Source organism: Carassius carassius, chromosome 39 (genome assembly GCF_963082965.1).
Source record: "Carassius carassius chromosome 39, fCarCar2.1, whole genome shotgun sequence".
In the NCBI taxonomy this organism is placed as follows: domain Eukaryota; kingdom Metazoa; phylum Chordata; class Actinopteri; order Cypriniformes; family Cyprinidae; genus Carassius; species Carassius carassius.
This window is the reverse complement of record NC_081793.1, coordinates 14,425,948-14,440,092: the sequence shown is the minus strand read 5'-3', so window position 1 is coordinate 14,440,092 and position 14,145 is coordinate 14,425,948. Positions and strand designations below refer to the sequence as shown.

At 38.5% G+C, this 14,145-nt stretch overlaps 2 long non-coding RNA genes across 2 annotated transcripts; both read right to left on the bottom strand.

The window, feature by feature from the left end:
* Window positions 1-2,782: 2,782 nt before the first annotated feature.
* LOC132121052 (uncharacterized) lies at window positions 2,783-3,958 on the bottom strand. Its single transcript, XR_009426220.1, has 3 exons — window positions 3,887-3,958; window positions 3,694-3,758; window positions 2,783-3,037 (listed from the first exon to the last, which is right to left on the bottom strand). It is a non-coding gene; the product is annotated as an uncharacterized LOC132121052 (long non-coding RNA).
* Window positions 3,959-6,182: 2,224 nt separating this feature from the next.
* On the bottom strand, window positions 6,183-7,079 carry LOC132121053 (uncharacterized). The gene is made up of 3 exons (XR_009426221.1): window positions 7,033-7,079; window positions 6,455-6,660; window positions 6,183-6,364 (listed from the first exon to the last, which is right to left on the bottom strand). It is a non-coding gene; the product is annotated as an uncharacterized LOC132121053 (long non-coding RNA).
* Between the last annotated feature and the right edge of the window lie 7,066 nt (window positions 7,080-14,145).

Below are 14,145 nucleotides of genomic sequence, written 5' to 3'. Positions count from 1 at the left end.
CAAGACCAATAAATTTTTTTGTAATATATTTTGATGTGAAAAATATACCCTGCCATTTTCCAGTAATCCTCACAGTGGCTCCCACACATATTTAACTGCCACGAAATGGTACAGGGAAGCGAATCAAATTCTTCAGACACTTGACACATCACAATGTCTCTTGATTTAGGACCCCTAAGTAACGTGATGAGTAGATTTAGACCACTTAAGTTAGTGATTCAGCCTTCCTTAAAATAGCAGCACGTCACATCCACAGCACTGGTGCACAATATATACACCAGGTTCACAACTACCACAGTCATAACATGATAACTGAGAGGGACTCATCAGTTGCATGTCACAGCAGTGGCGGCTCCAGACAATTTTGATTGGGGGGGCAATGGGGGGTCCTGGTCATTTCAAGGGGGGTCTCATGAAAACCAACAGAAAAAAATACAGTGGACACGGCTAATAACTGCATATTACTGCATCGAAAATACATTTTGGTCCAAAAATAGCAAAAATCACGACTTTACTCAGCATTGTCTTCTGTTCCGCATCTGTTGTGTGAGATTTCAAAACACTGCAGTTTGTGATATACGGTTCGTGAAAGAATCATTCGATGTAACCGGATCTTCTTGAACCAGTTCACCAAATCGAACTGAATTGTTTGAAACTGTTTGCATCTCCAATAAGCATTAATCCACAAATGACTTAAGCGGTTAACTTTTTTAACATGGCTGACAGTCCCTCTGAACAGGGCTGTGCAGAGACCTTTGGAGGGGCAGGTGCTTAAAGTATAAAAGGGGCACATGGAACAAGGCTTTAAATGGCGCTGTTCAAAATATCAATACAGCGATATATTGTGATGCATTCCTTGCTGATTCGCGTATAGATATGGATGATTATGTATTGATACAGCAGCAAATGCTTTGATGCAGTTTTGAAAAAGAAACAATAGAGAAGACAATTTTAAGTTTAAAATAATAATAGCTCTGGGATTAGAAACTGAAATGTCTTAAATTGTCCCAACCTTGTGGCTTTTTCTTCTCTGTTCTACAGAATAATTAAGAACAGCGGTTATAGTAAAAACTACAGAAAACACTTGTGCCTCTACATTTTCCTCTTTCTCACCAGCCTCTGTCTCCTGGCTTGCTGTTCCCTGCTCTCTTTCTGTCACTTGTGCCTCTACATTTTCCTCTTTTTCTTCCTCTTTCTCCATCTCCTCATTTGATCTATTACTTTCCATTCTCTGTCCATCTAGGAAAAAGGCTCAATTTACTATTTCAGCATTAATCTATTATTTTAACCATCACTACTACTCTTGCACCTAATCAAGAAGTCCACCTTAAATATTGATACGAAACATTAAAAAACTGATACACTGGAATATAGTGATTAATATTATTATTACTGTTGTAGTTGTCTAAAATTGAACACCTTGAACAAATGACAGGCTACATTTGTTATCCATATCCTTCACACTTCACTTTGATGTCAGGTATTATGCATTTTTTTATTGACATTGATATTTTTACATTTATTTCCAGAGAGATATTATTCAGTTTACAGGCTAAAGTGGTCTTGCTGTTGTAAGTGGTCTTTTGCGCTCGATGTAATGTCATTGGCGACGACTGCCCTTCATTCTAGCATTCACTCTAAAAACTGCTGGGTTGAAAACAACCCAATTTGGGTTATTTTGGCAACCCAGCGTTGGGTCAAAAAGGGACGAACCCAACGCTGGGTTATTTTAACCCAACCAGTTGGGTTATCATGTTTAACCCAGCCTGCTGGGTTGCTTTTTTTTATGGTTTAAAATGACTACATTTCAGGGTTTCAAAAACCAGAGCAGTGTTTTTTATCACTGCATTTCAGAAGGAAAACTACTGTATTTAGAAAATGTTCAAATTCATATCGCATGTAATGCTTGATGAGGCAGCGTTTGCGAGCTCAGCGCCGCTTTGCAGCCGTTACCGTCGAAGCCTACCTCTCCTGCTTAGCGCCTCCTGCTGGCAGAAAATGAACTCGTGGAGTGCCGCCACGAATTGTGAGAGGATGTGGGGGGAAACACTGCATTGCTACGTTAAAATGAACCCAAATTGAGATAGGCATTAAACCTACAAATATTGTTCATTTTAAATATCACTTTTACACACAAATAATAATTATCAAAAGGAAAATATTTATTAAAAACAAGAGAAAAGTACAAAAGTAACATGTAAGAAATGCAGAAAAGGATGCCATTAACAGCTACAGTTCATAAATACCACGACTTAGGTGCCCTTGAGCAAGGCATCGAACCCCCAACTGCTCCCCGGGCGCCGCAGCATAAATGGCTGCCCACTGCTCCGGGTGTGTGTTCACAGTGTGTGTGTGTGTGTTCACTGCTCTGTGTGTGTGCATTTCGGATTGGTTAAATGCAGAGCACAAATTCTGAGTATGGGTCACCATACTTGGCTGAATGTCACTTCACTAAATAAAGCATTGAACATTTGTTGAATATAACTTAAGATCAAATTTGACTTTGTTCAATTTTATATATTGTATAAAAATATACGAAAACACTTATACAATAAATGTACTATTAGTTAGGTTCTTTACCAACTATTCTGGCATGACAGTACACAAATAAATCACAACATCAACCCTGATATTATAACATTTAACAGACGTGTGTGTGTGTGTGTGTGTGTGTGTGTGTGTGTGTGTGTGTGTGTGTGTGTGTGTGAAAGAATGTGAGTATGTGTATGACTGACAAGAGTGTAAACTCTTCTACTAAACAACACAGAAAAAGCATTTAACATTGTTTTTACAAATTATACACTTACAGTTTGTTTCATAGTCCATGAATACAGATCATGCATCACGGCCAATTTTCATGATCTCTTTAGCATAATTGATGTAGTCATGAAGAAGCCCCATCAGCACATGTGACATCTTCTACATCATCCAGGGCAGTGTCCTCCTTTAAAACCACTGCTGCATCAGTTTAGAGGAAAGGACGTTCTCTTCTTTGACCAGCATTCATCCCAGTCACTGCCTGCTCTTCATCAGTGGCCTAGAAAGAGAGACACATTTGAAAAAATAAAACATTTAATTAAACTATCCATTTTCAGATAGAGGTGTATTCACATTCGTAAGGATAGGTAAATAATCTGTTTTATAATTTCAACACCTTGTGTGGATGTCTCGGTCTACCACAGCGCTCCAGAAGGCTATAATGGCAGCACTAGTGTGAGGGCATGTAATATTGTTTGAATAAATATTGCTTTCAGAAAACTTCTTTACTGAAACATTAAAACAGACATGAAATTCACATACCTCACAAATGTTCATGTACGTAGATGGCTGCTCTTCAAATGGTTAGTTCACCAAAAAAAAAAATCTTAATTTACTCTCCACATGTTGTTCCAGACTCACAAACTCTGCTCATTTTTGGAATTGCTATTGCTAATTGCTCCATTGCTATTCTTGGAAACCAGTATTTTATTTTGTACATACATGTTTGCTATTATATAATTTAAGATTTATTCATATATAAATATCAGAATGAATTACTTCTACAATAACTCTATATTTATGAGGCTTGAAAATACTGATTATCTAGACTAAAAATTATGAGAAAATGAAAAATATATTAATTTCAATATATTCAAGTCTTATAGGTTTGGAATGGCATGAGGGCAAGTAAATTCTTTTTTGTGTGAACTTTACCTTTAAGAGGGAAGACCAAGAATGATGACTCTCCAAATTAGACAACTCCAAAGTTGGTTTGAGTCCTGCAATGAAAAACACAGACATCAATGGTTTTAATGAAATGAGCAAGTAATCACACTGTTGTTGCATCAAAATGTGTAGTAAACTGACAGGAGACAACAGAAACATTTATTTTCTAAATATAACTTACATAAAATCTCAAAAGAATGATGCTCTCCCATGTCTCTGGCTTTTAACATCTACAAAAACAAAAAACAAACATTATTTTACTCTTAGTAAAAACAACAACATCTGATAACATGAAATGATGAAGTTTACTTGCCTTAAACTATCTTTCCCTCTCTTCAGAAGAAGCTGAGAAAACCACCTCCTCACACAAGCAGAGTTCTGTGTCCTTAACTCCAAAGTTAGTTTGAGTTCTGCAAAGAGGGACATCAATGGTTTCAATTAAATATGAACATATAATCACACTGTTGTTGCATCAAAATGTGAAGTAAACAGGCAGGGCACAACAGAAACATTAATTTTCTAAAAGAAAAATCACATCAGTCTCAAAAGAATGAAGTTATCTTGTCTCTGGATTTCAACATCTACAAAACAAACATTATTTTAGTCTTAGTAAAAATAAATATAACTCGGATGTTATTCTGAAGTTTACTCTCCTTAAACCGTCTGTCCCTCTCTTCAGAAGAAGCTGAGAACACATCCTCCTCCTCAGACAGTCAGTCACTCTCACACAAACAGCTTCTGTGTCTTTAACTCTCGGTGCAGACACAGTGAAGACACAAGTTTGAAAAGTCTGAAATATTACATGTAAAACATACTTTTAACAGTTACCACTTCAACAGCCTCAAAATAATAATGCTAGTCTTTACTATACAATGCCGTTTCCTTTAGGAGACTAACATACATTCAGTTTAACCGCGAAAAAAGACAAATTAACAGAAGCGTAACCGTGACCATAACCGTCTATTAACGCCTCAAAAAGTACAGATAATGTAAAATCTTATATAAATATGACAAAATACATCCACGGACGTTATATTAAAATTACCTCTTCCGTTCAGTAACGTTAAATGATGCCGTTAAGACCTCCGTGTCTGAGGCGAAAACCGCGACCGTTTTTTTTTCTTTTAAATATAACATTAAGCTCCTTTGTTTCCGCCTTTCATACAACTGGGTAAACAATAAACGATAACTTTACATTTTGAATATTTGAACCATAGTCTTTCCAGGCGGCAAGGAAGTCGACCGGAAGTTGAAATCGGCCACGTGCCGCCATCTTGTAGCAGAACTTCACTTGCGTTAGCATTCCCATTGACTCCAGCGAATAACTTTACATCTGAGGCGTTTAAAGACTCCGTTTGTCCATTATTTATTTCTAAAGCTACACGACAATGTATAAAGGGCTCCATTACCTTCTATGTTACATTATGGTCCCATAGAAACAGTTTTTGTAAAAATAGGCTAACGATTGCGTCATAACCACTCGACTCTCTGTCGCATTACCGTACAGACAGGAGGAGAAGCTCGCAGGCAATTAACTTAAGATGGCGTACTGGCGTTACATTTTAAAATACTATACAAAATAATTAATCAGAATACTTACTCCTGCTCACTCACGCCAAAGAACTCCCTAGCTCGCCATCTCTGCAAGATTAACGATGGCAGTTTTCACGCACAACTACTAGAAGATTTAAATCTGTCAGACAGGTTGCTGACGTCATCAAGCTTAGTTTGAGTCTGTGCGTCAGAAACGGAAGTGCTAAAAAACGCTAATAATGGGCTTCACTTGTCTCAATTGAGTTCCAATGGGCTCGCTGTGTCCATTTCTTTTACTGTCTATGGGTCTTTCACGCGCTTCTAGCTTCTTTCACGATGAGAAAATGGCGGCTGCTCGCACTGGGGACGTACGATCTTGACGTGACGTGCGTGCTCTCCTTCACGTTCGCGTTCTCAAGCCAGCCCTGCTGGGTTACAATGGAGACCAATTTTCAACCCAAACTTGGGTTAAAACATCCCAAAATCCTATCCAACGGCTTTAACCCAGCATTTGGGTTGAAAAAACAACCCAGCATTTTTTAGAGTGTTCGGTTTACCCGCGCTTATAACATTAGCACAGAATCAGTTCAGAATCAATCACCAAAAGAATCAGTTCGGTTCAGACGCTCTGTGTGTCAGTCTGCTTCACACTGAATCACGCATGCGCAGTATCATCAGCTCCTCGGTTCTCGAATCGGACGCGTCTGACAGAAATGGTTCAGTGTACGAATAAATGTCGAAATAATTATTATTGTTCTGTGTAGTTTGAAGAGAAATATTTTTTTAATCTTTATCCCGGAAATATATATATATATATTTTAATCAGGAAGAGGGTGGGGGGGTCAAATGGGGGCGTCCCCCTGGCGCCGCCGGTGTGTCACAGTGACAGTGTTTGTAAGCCTCAGTCTCGCTCTTCGGGTTCCTCTGGCACAATATAGGATATGAAGCAAAATACTGGAAAGATGTTATAGATACATGAGAAATCTAAAATGTGCAATGATTGGAAAACAGATTGAATTCTACCTTTGAAAACCACCTGTTGCACTAGTGGTTCAGGTCCGACATGTTCCAGGCAAGGTTCCACCCACACGTAGGTATAATACTTCTGTGTTGAACTCAAACCAACCTGAGGCATTTCACAGATTTAATTTAACTTCTTTGAAAGCAACACAATACAGTAAATAAAGTGTACAAGTTGCTGTTATTTCTTACACACTTTACAGATACCGATCCAGTCCCTCGGGCTGGGCTCCAGAGCACCGGTGAGATTGTAACGGCACATAACTGCGATGTTTGGCGGATATGATGGAGGAACATCGTTGAAAACTACCTGGGAGTACGACGAGGACTCCATCACAACGGGGACTATCTCTTCCTCTGTTCCGTCATTCATCCCGGGGTTTACGGGGGACACACAGTAACCTTTCAATGACCCGACAGATTATTTTAGTCAAAAGCTGGTGTATATTTAGTTTTTCCTTGGTTGGGTTGTTCTTTCACTTTCATTTATGTGACGGCTTAACCCTGATGCACAAAAGTGATTCAACGCCGACTGACAACGAACTAGTTATGTTTGATTTTGTTATCTTGGTATTTAAAATTAATCTAAATATATATTTTTGACAAGAAGTGTTTAAGTAGAGACGATTCGTCTTGTAATCTTAAAATAACAACTTTTAATATTTTAAAATCAATATAAAGTAGGCTATTCGGATAAACTCGCATCTTGACCATAATCTGGTGGTATTTTTATAATAAACAACTTCCATTTAAAAAAAAAAAAAAGTTGAAAACCTGATTCGCATCAAGACCGTTGAACAGCCGATGCGATACACGGCAGTGAGGAGTTGTCGGCATAGATACAGACGGTTGGTCTGGGAACGCCCCCGGGAACGCCCCGTCACGTGATGTCAATTTAGCCCGTGGGGGAAAACATTGCATTGGCGCCAATTGAAATACACGGGACAATCACGCCGAAGAGTTGCTGTGTCGTTTTATGTACCTCCAATAAACTAACAAATTATGAATTGAAGTTCTACATCCTTCCTAATAAACATACAGAGCCGGAAAGGATGACAAAATGGCTAAAGCAATAAGTTGTGAGGATGATCAAGGGAAGTTGTGGAATCCCAAGACTAAGCATGTGTATGTGTGCAGTTGGCATTCATCACAGGCAGGCTATATTAACATCGTGTTCATTATTAACGTTATCAAAACTGTGTAAGGTTGTTTCAGAAAGTGGCATGCATATATAATTAGCCTTATCATTCTACCTGAAGCAAAACTATGTAACGTTAGCCTAGTGTCGAACATAAACCCAATTAAAAAAGCGTGTGGACACGTAACAACTTAGTAACAACTTAGTTTTGTGTCAGCATTTTTACACTTTCATTCATAAATTAACCCTGTCTGTGTTTGCGAAACGATTGAATCGCGGAATCCAGTCAAAAATAGAACTTGCTGTATAAAGCAGAACGTCACGGAATATGGCTATTTTTGAATGAATACATCTACATTAGGGCTCTAAATTGAATCAAATATCAATATGGACTAGTGTATATGAATATTAAAGTTAAAAGAGACTACAATTGTTCTACGTGTCTCTGGGAATGAGCGCCCAATATGTGCATTTTTGTCATTCAAATACACACGATGTTCGCAGTGTTTTCCCCCACGCCGACTCCGCCTTCGCCACGCCCCCAGCTATGACTAGATGCCGACTGTATCTTACTGTATCTTACAGAGCCCCTCCCCTCGATATCACAGTCTCCGCCATGTTGGCAGGACACCGGCGGCGAAACAGGATTGTTTACGTGTGTTGTTAACTCGGTAATAGAAGAGGTTTTTGCAATTCTGCACTGTTTTACCATGCCTGGAAGTTACTGCTGCGTTAAAAACTGCTCCAGTACCTCACACGATACATATGGAATACATAGGAACAATGGAATACAGTTTTTTTAGGTTACACCAAGCGCAAAACAGTGGTATTTGGAGAAGCTCTCAGGCATCCAAAATATTGACCCATACGAGCTCCCTGCAGCGTAATGGCACAGAGACCTGGACCATACTTCCACGAACATATGTGGACATTGTGAATTATCTAGTTTTTGGTGTAAGTTACTACACAATTCAGGAGTTAAAAGCCACAAGTCTTTGGAAAGTTACGAGGCTCTCTGCTGTTGCTGGGCTTGGTGTGAGCTTGTTCCAGTAAGGTCCCCTTTCTTTCGCCTTATCTTTCTGCATTGCTTTTCTTTCTTCATTTCTTTCTCGTATTCGTAGATCCGTCTCTGTTCCACCGACATAATAAATGAGCAAAAATTTTAAAGGGGTCATATGATGCATTTTCAAGTTTTCCTTTCTCTTTGGAGTGTTACAAGCTGTTGATGCATAGATAAGATCCATAAAGTTGCAAAGACTAAACTCTCAAACCCTAAGAGATATTCTTTATTCTGTACTGCTGCCGTCGACATGGGTGGAGACGCTGTGTGTTTCGTTGTGTAAGCGAAACTACTTTGTCTGGCCTTCTAAAAGAGGACACAGTTAGAAATCAGTGGTTAAGTTGTATTTACAACACTGTACCAGAACAGTTCAACCCAAATATTCGAGTGCAGCACATTTTATGGAGGGCGGTTTCCTTGGGAGAGTAGCCTACAATGTCGACTGTGCACAAAGGCTATTTCTATAAACGCACTGAATAGCTGGTCAATCAGCATACACCTCCCTTTAAGAAAGATGAGTTTTGTAACAATTTAGGTGTTTCAGAAAGGTGGGGCATAGAGGAGCAACAATAATGTACAGTATGTGGAAAATAATGTTTTTTAACCTTGAACTGACACTAGTGACAGATAGGGGGGTCAGTTTTGAAAAGACATCAAAAAGAGATTTGAAGCTCATGACAGATGCACCCAAGAGATGATTCGCCTTGTGATTGGCTGAATCTGCTAAATCACTGTCAAGGGTTATGAGTTATGAAGGGACTGACCATTCTAATACAGGCTGCATAGTATGTATTTTTTTTATTAGAAATACCAATACATATACATACAAAAATGGGAATTCAAATATCAAATTTTTTTATATTAGATAAAAAAATAAGAACACTACAAGATCAGATATATAATGCACTTTATTTAAAAATTACAATTTTACACCAGAGTGAAATGTGTGGCAGTACAGGCTGCAAACTGAAACCAGATAAACTGCACTCTTGGTGATCTTGACACTTATAGTGCCACACAGTGGGCAACTAAAAGTTATTGCGCAAGGCACCATGGTTGAGGCAATAAACAAGTGTACATAATTATTTCTTAAAAGTGCATGTCTTAACTATGACAGAGCACAGATAAGTTAAAATATACAAGTATGAAACGTCATTGTGAGAACAAGAGAAGTTGTATTTTAAAAGGTAGTTACTATAATGCAGAGTATAAAATTAGTTTTTATATATACACAAATGACCTCAAAAGCAATTTGAGCAAATTTCAAGTTTGAAATGGCATTACAAAAAGATAAATCACAACAGATAGCACAAAAGACATCTAAACATTACAAAGACAAATGGCCCATCATTCAGAGTTCTTGAGCTTCCAAATGGAAGCGGTATATATATATTAGTAATCTTATTAGGTATCATTTTTGTTAATCTACCCTATATGACCATGTTTTAGTGTTGGTTTCTGCAAATTAAGTATACCATCTAGAAAACAGTCAAAGTAATCAGTTAATTCAAACCGTTTTGAGCAGGTAACTTTGAATGTCCTAGTGGTGCAGCAGATACATTTTCAGGAAATCTAAATCATGTCCTTTGTAGGAAAAAAGAAACTAAAACAACAGATCAACAATTTAAAATTTAAGCACATGTAGCTACAAAAGATGTAGCTTGCCAAAGAGACTTCAGGCAGACCGTTTAGGAAGACAAAATCCAGTGCTTGAGATGGGCCAAAAAAAAACTAATAAAAAAAAGGAAACATGATTTAAACATTGAATACATGTAAATAATTATAACAACTGTAAAACATCTGGCAATAAGAGACACTTATAGGATTGGTTCACTTCCAGAATTTCCTGATAATTTACTCACACCATCTCATCCTAGATGTTCATGTCTTTCTTTCTTCAGTCGCAAAAAAAATGAAGGTTTTTGAAAAAAACATTGCATGATTTTTCTCCATAATGGCTTCAATGGGGACTAGGGCTGCATGATTAATCGAACGTGATTAATCGTGATTGTCATGCGCACTTAGTCAGTAAAGCCGGTTCTGTGATTAGCAGTAAATCTCCATCACCTGCTTTCAGGTGGAACAGCATTTACTTCACAGAGCCGAAGTTCTCTGACAAGCTATGCTAAATCGCATTTATAATCGCAGACGATATAATTGTAGGTTTATGAAACTGACGGAATCATTCGCGATAATGCACTGTTTGAGTGTCTTCTCAGTGAACTATGGCTCTGTGTAGTAAATGTTGCTCCATCTGAGAGCATGTGAAAATACCAAATTTAATAACATGTTTAAACTCCAAATTCACTTCATAACGTCAGTCGAGTGTTTAAAATAAATCCTTCTGTGAGATAATGTGGCTTCTTAACAGAATACTTAAAGGCACACAATATTTCATTGTATTCGAAGCAGTGATAAAGGCTATGTCGATTAGCATTTCATATAGATATACTTTATTATGATAATATGCGGAGCATTTATGGTTAAAAAGTACATAATTTCACTAGATAGGATCTCTATTCCTCAGCTGGGATTGTGTAGAGCCCTTTGAAGTAGAGGTCTACACAGGTCCAAAATTTTGAACCCGAAGAGACCCATTAATGTACTACCCGTAACCGACATGGACCACCAATTTGTTTGAAAGCTGGACCAGAACCAGGCTGGGAAGACACAGACCCGACTGGACCTGATCGGCACATATTCCAGAACAAATTGCTATTAACTTTTTGTCTTACATATTGTCTTGTACCTGACTATGATGCATACAATCCTCCTTGCCAAAAAGTTCCATCCATGTTATTTCTCTCTTGCCAACTGAAATGCTTAATCCACTCATTATTCCAGCTTAAAAAGTTCACTTGCTTTCACGGTGACGGATGACAAATGAAACTTTTCAGTTGCAAAAATTTCAGATATAACAACAAAACAGTTCATTCATAATATTATTATAAAAATTGGAGAAACAGCAAAGTGTGGTATGGTGGAATAAGTCTCGCCTTCTAAACAAAAAAAGCTAATTGTCAAAGGTAAAATCATTGCATTGTGTTTTTTTTTCTCCTTATTTCAAATAGGGCTGCAACTAACGATTATTTTGATAATCGATTAATCTGTCGATTATTTTTACGATTAATCGGTTTATGTACTTATATTTTAGTTTTTTCCATTTTTTCCCCCAAGTAAATTATTAATAAATGGTCTTTATCCTTCAGCATAGATTTTTAAGAGATTTTAACCATTTTGCACTGTCATATCCTCATCAAAAATATACCTTTGTTGTTTTATTGTGTTAGTAATCCTTTGTCGAACTCTTCTGCAATCAGAACACTGACCCATACTCTAGCAAATTTCACAAGGAGATTTAAAATAATGTTTTCACCATGGCAGTCCTTAGAGCTCCTAAAGTAGTTTAACATCCCGAACGAAGCTTATTAAGGAATCTTTCAGAACATATTTTCACGAAGAATAAGGATAAAACAGAATAAAATTGCAGTGCATTGTATTTTATTATTTACTGGGAAACAGCTTTATAGCTTTTGCTGTGAAATTGTAAACAATCCTTCGAATAAAGTGCCAGTGGCATGAAACCTTAATGGAACTCACAATTTAAAGTAAAATCCATCAGAAGGTTGTCCAGAAAAAAAAATTGGACAGTCACACACAAAAAACCTGCTGTGTGAAAAAGAGCAGTGAATACTTAGAAAAAAAGTGCATTTCAAATATCTTTAAACATTTACCTCTCTCATTCAGTCATAATTAGGCTGCACGACTGAATTTTGAACTGGTAAACGACAAACTGATCATAGAACATGTTTGTAAAGCTTTAAATGTTTAAAGCAATGTTATCAGCTTTTACGACTAAACATTTGCAAACAACATTGTACTGGAGAATCTGCACAAATAAAAGTCTTAGGGGCCGTTCACATATCGTGCCTAAAAACGCGTGGAAAACGCTAGGCGCGCCGCTTTCTCCTCCTTTCCAAAGCGCTCGCGCAGAAGCGCCCCTGAGGCGTCTGCCTTTGCTAAGCAACCATGACGTGTTCTCTCCTTGAAGACGCGGAAATTTCAGCAAAGGATAAATGGATTTGCAGCTCAAAAAATCGCTTGCAGTAGCTCTGCTACTAAATTTATTTCAAAATGGAAATCCATATACAACTATGATCAGCTGTTCCTTTCATCTTGACTGAGCTTTTAACGTTGTTACGGGAAAGGATGAAGCTGATTGGTTAGTTCTTGTCACATGACCCGCGGTGCGGTTGCTGCATTCTCAAAAGTTGAGATGTTTTTAACTCGATGCGGTGCGGTGTTGGAAATAACGAACTTGAGCGCGCAAAAGACGCAATATGTGAACGTCCCCTTAAACAGTTCAGTAGTGCAGAGTTTACAGGTTACTCTTCTTTTTTGAAGGCTCAAAGTAAAGTACTCCCAGGGGGCTTCTCAATTCTTATTTGTGCATCCTCGTTTCCTCTCCTCGCTTCCTTTCCTCGCGTCTCAGCTCCGCCCCCTGTAGGATGCGAGGGAAGGCTGCAAGGAAAAGACGCGAGGACGGAGGGATCGAATGAAAGCTTTTTTTTACACATTGGAATCCTTGATCACTCGAGCGTCACTTCGTTGCGTCATCAGCAGCGCTCAGAGGATCTGCCCTCGTGTTGTCGAAATTTGTTTATTTAAGAAATTCATAATAAATAATAATAAAGAAAGATACCCTGTTGAAATATGTGAGGTGTGTGGTTTATATAAACTGCAAAAGTAGAAATCAAAATTATTGTGACCGATGTGAAGGGGGAGGAGAATTTATACGTGCGTCACGTTTTAGTCGATAAAACTCTTCCGCATAGGATGCACCTGTGTATCCTCGCTCATGACTCCTCTGGAAGCCTCCTAACTCCTCGATCCTCGACTCCTCGCGGTGCAATTAGAGAATTGAGATGTCCTTCAAGATGGCTGAGCTCGATCGGTTTCCGGGTCATAGGATAGAGGACGGAGGAGAGAGGAGACGAGGAGGGATATTGAGAAGCACCCCCAGTCTCCCACATCCCGCTAAATGCTGCAGAGACGCTGTTCGGGAAGCACGTGACATAAAACGAGGCCAGCTATTGGCTATTCGCTACTTCTCCTGCTGTACTGGCTGAGTAAAACCTCCGGTGGCTCATTACTGCCACACTTTGATCACCGCAGATTTGAAATATGCACGAAATGAGCCGCTTACGGCAAATAAAAGTTATTTAGCAACGAATCGATGACTAAATTAGTTGACAACTATTTTAATAATCGATTTTTATCGATTAAATCGATTCGTTGTTTCAGCTCTAATTTCAAATACTGACTCACACTTTTCTAATCCTAATTTTGTTGTAATCCTAATAAAGTTGAAAGTTACAAAACACACACGCACAGTGCTGACTGACTCTGTTAACAGCCGAGTGTTCTCAGAGTCCGATCGACTCGGGTAATACACAGTGTTAAACTGACCCAGGACCAGAAGTAATAGATTGGGACCTGACCCGGACTCGGCTGACCATTTAAAATATAGCCCCAAATCAGTACAGATCCCGGGACCTCGGGTCCTCCATGTAGACCTGTACTTTGAAGCTGCTTTGAAATTGCAGTTTTGACCTTCAGCCCACTGGCCACCATTTGAGTCCATTATATGGAGAAATGGAATGTTTGGAATGTTTTCCTCACAAACCTT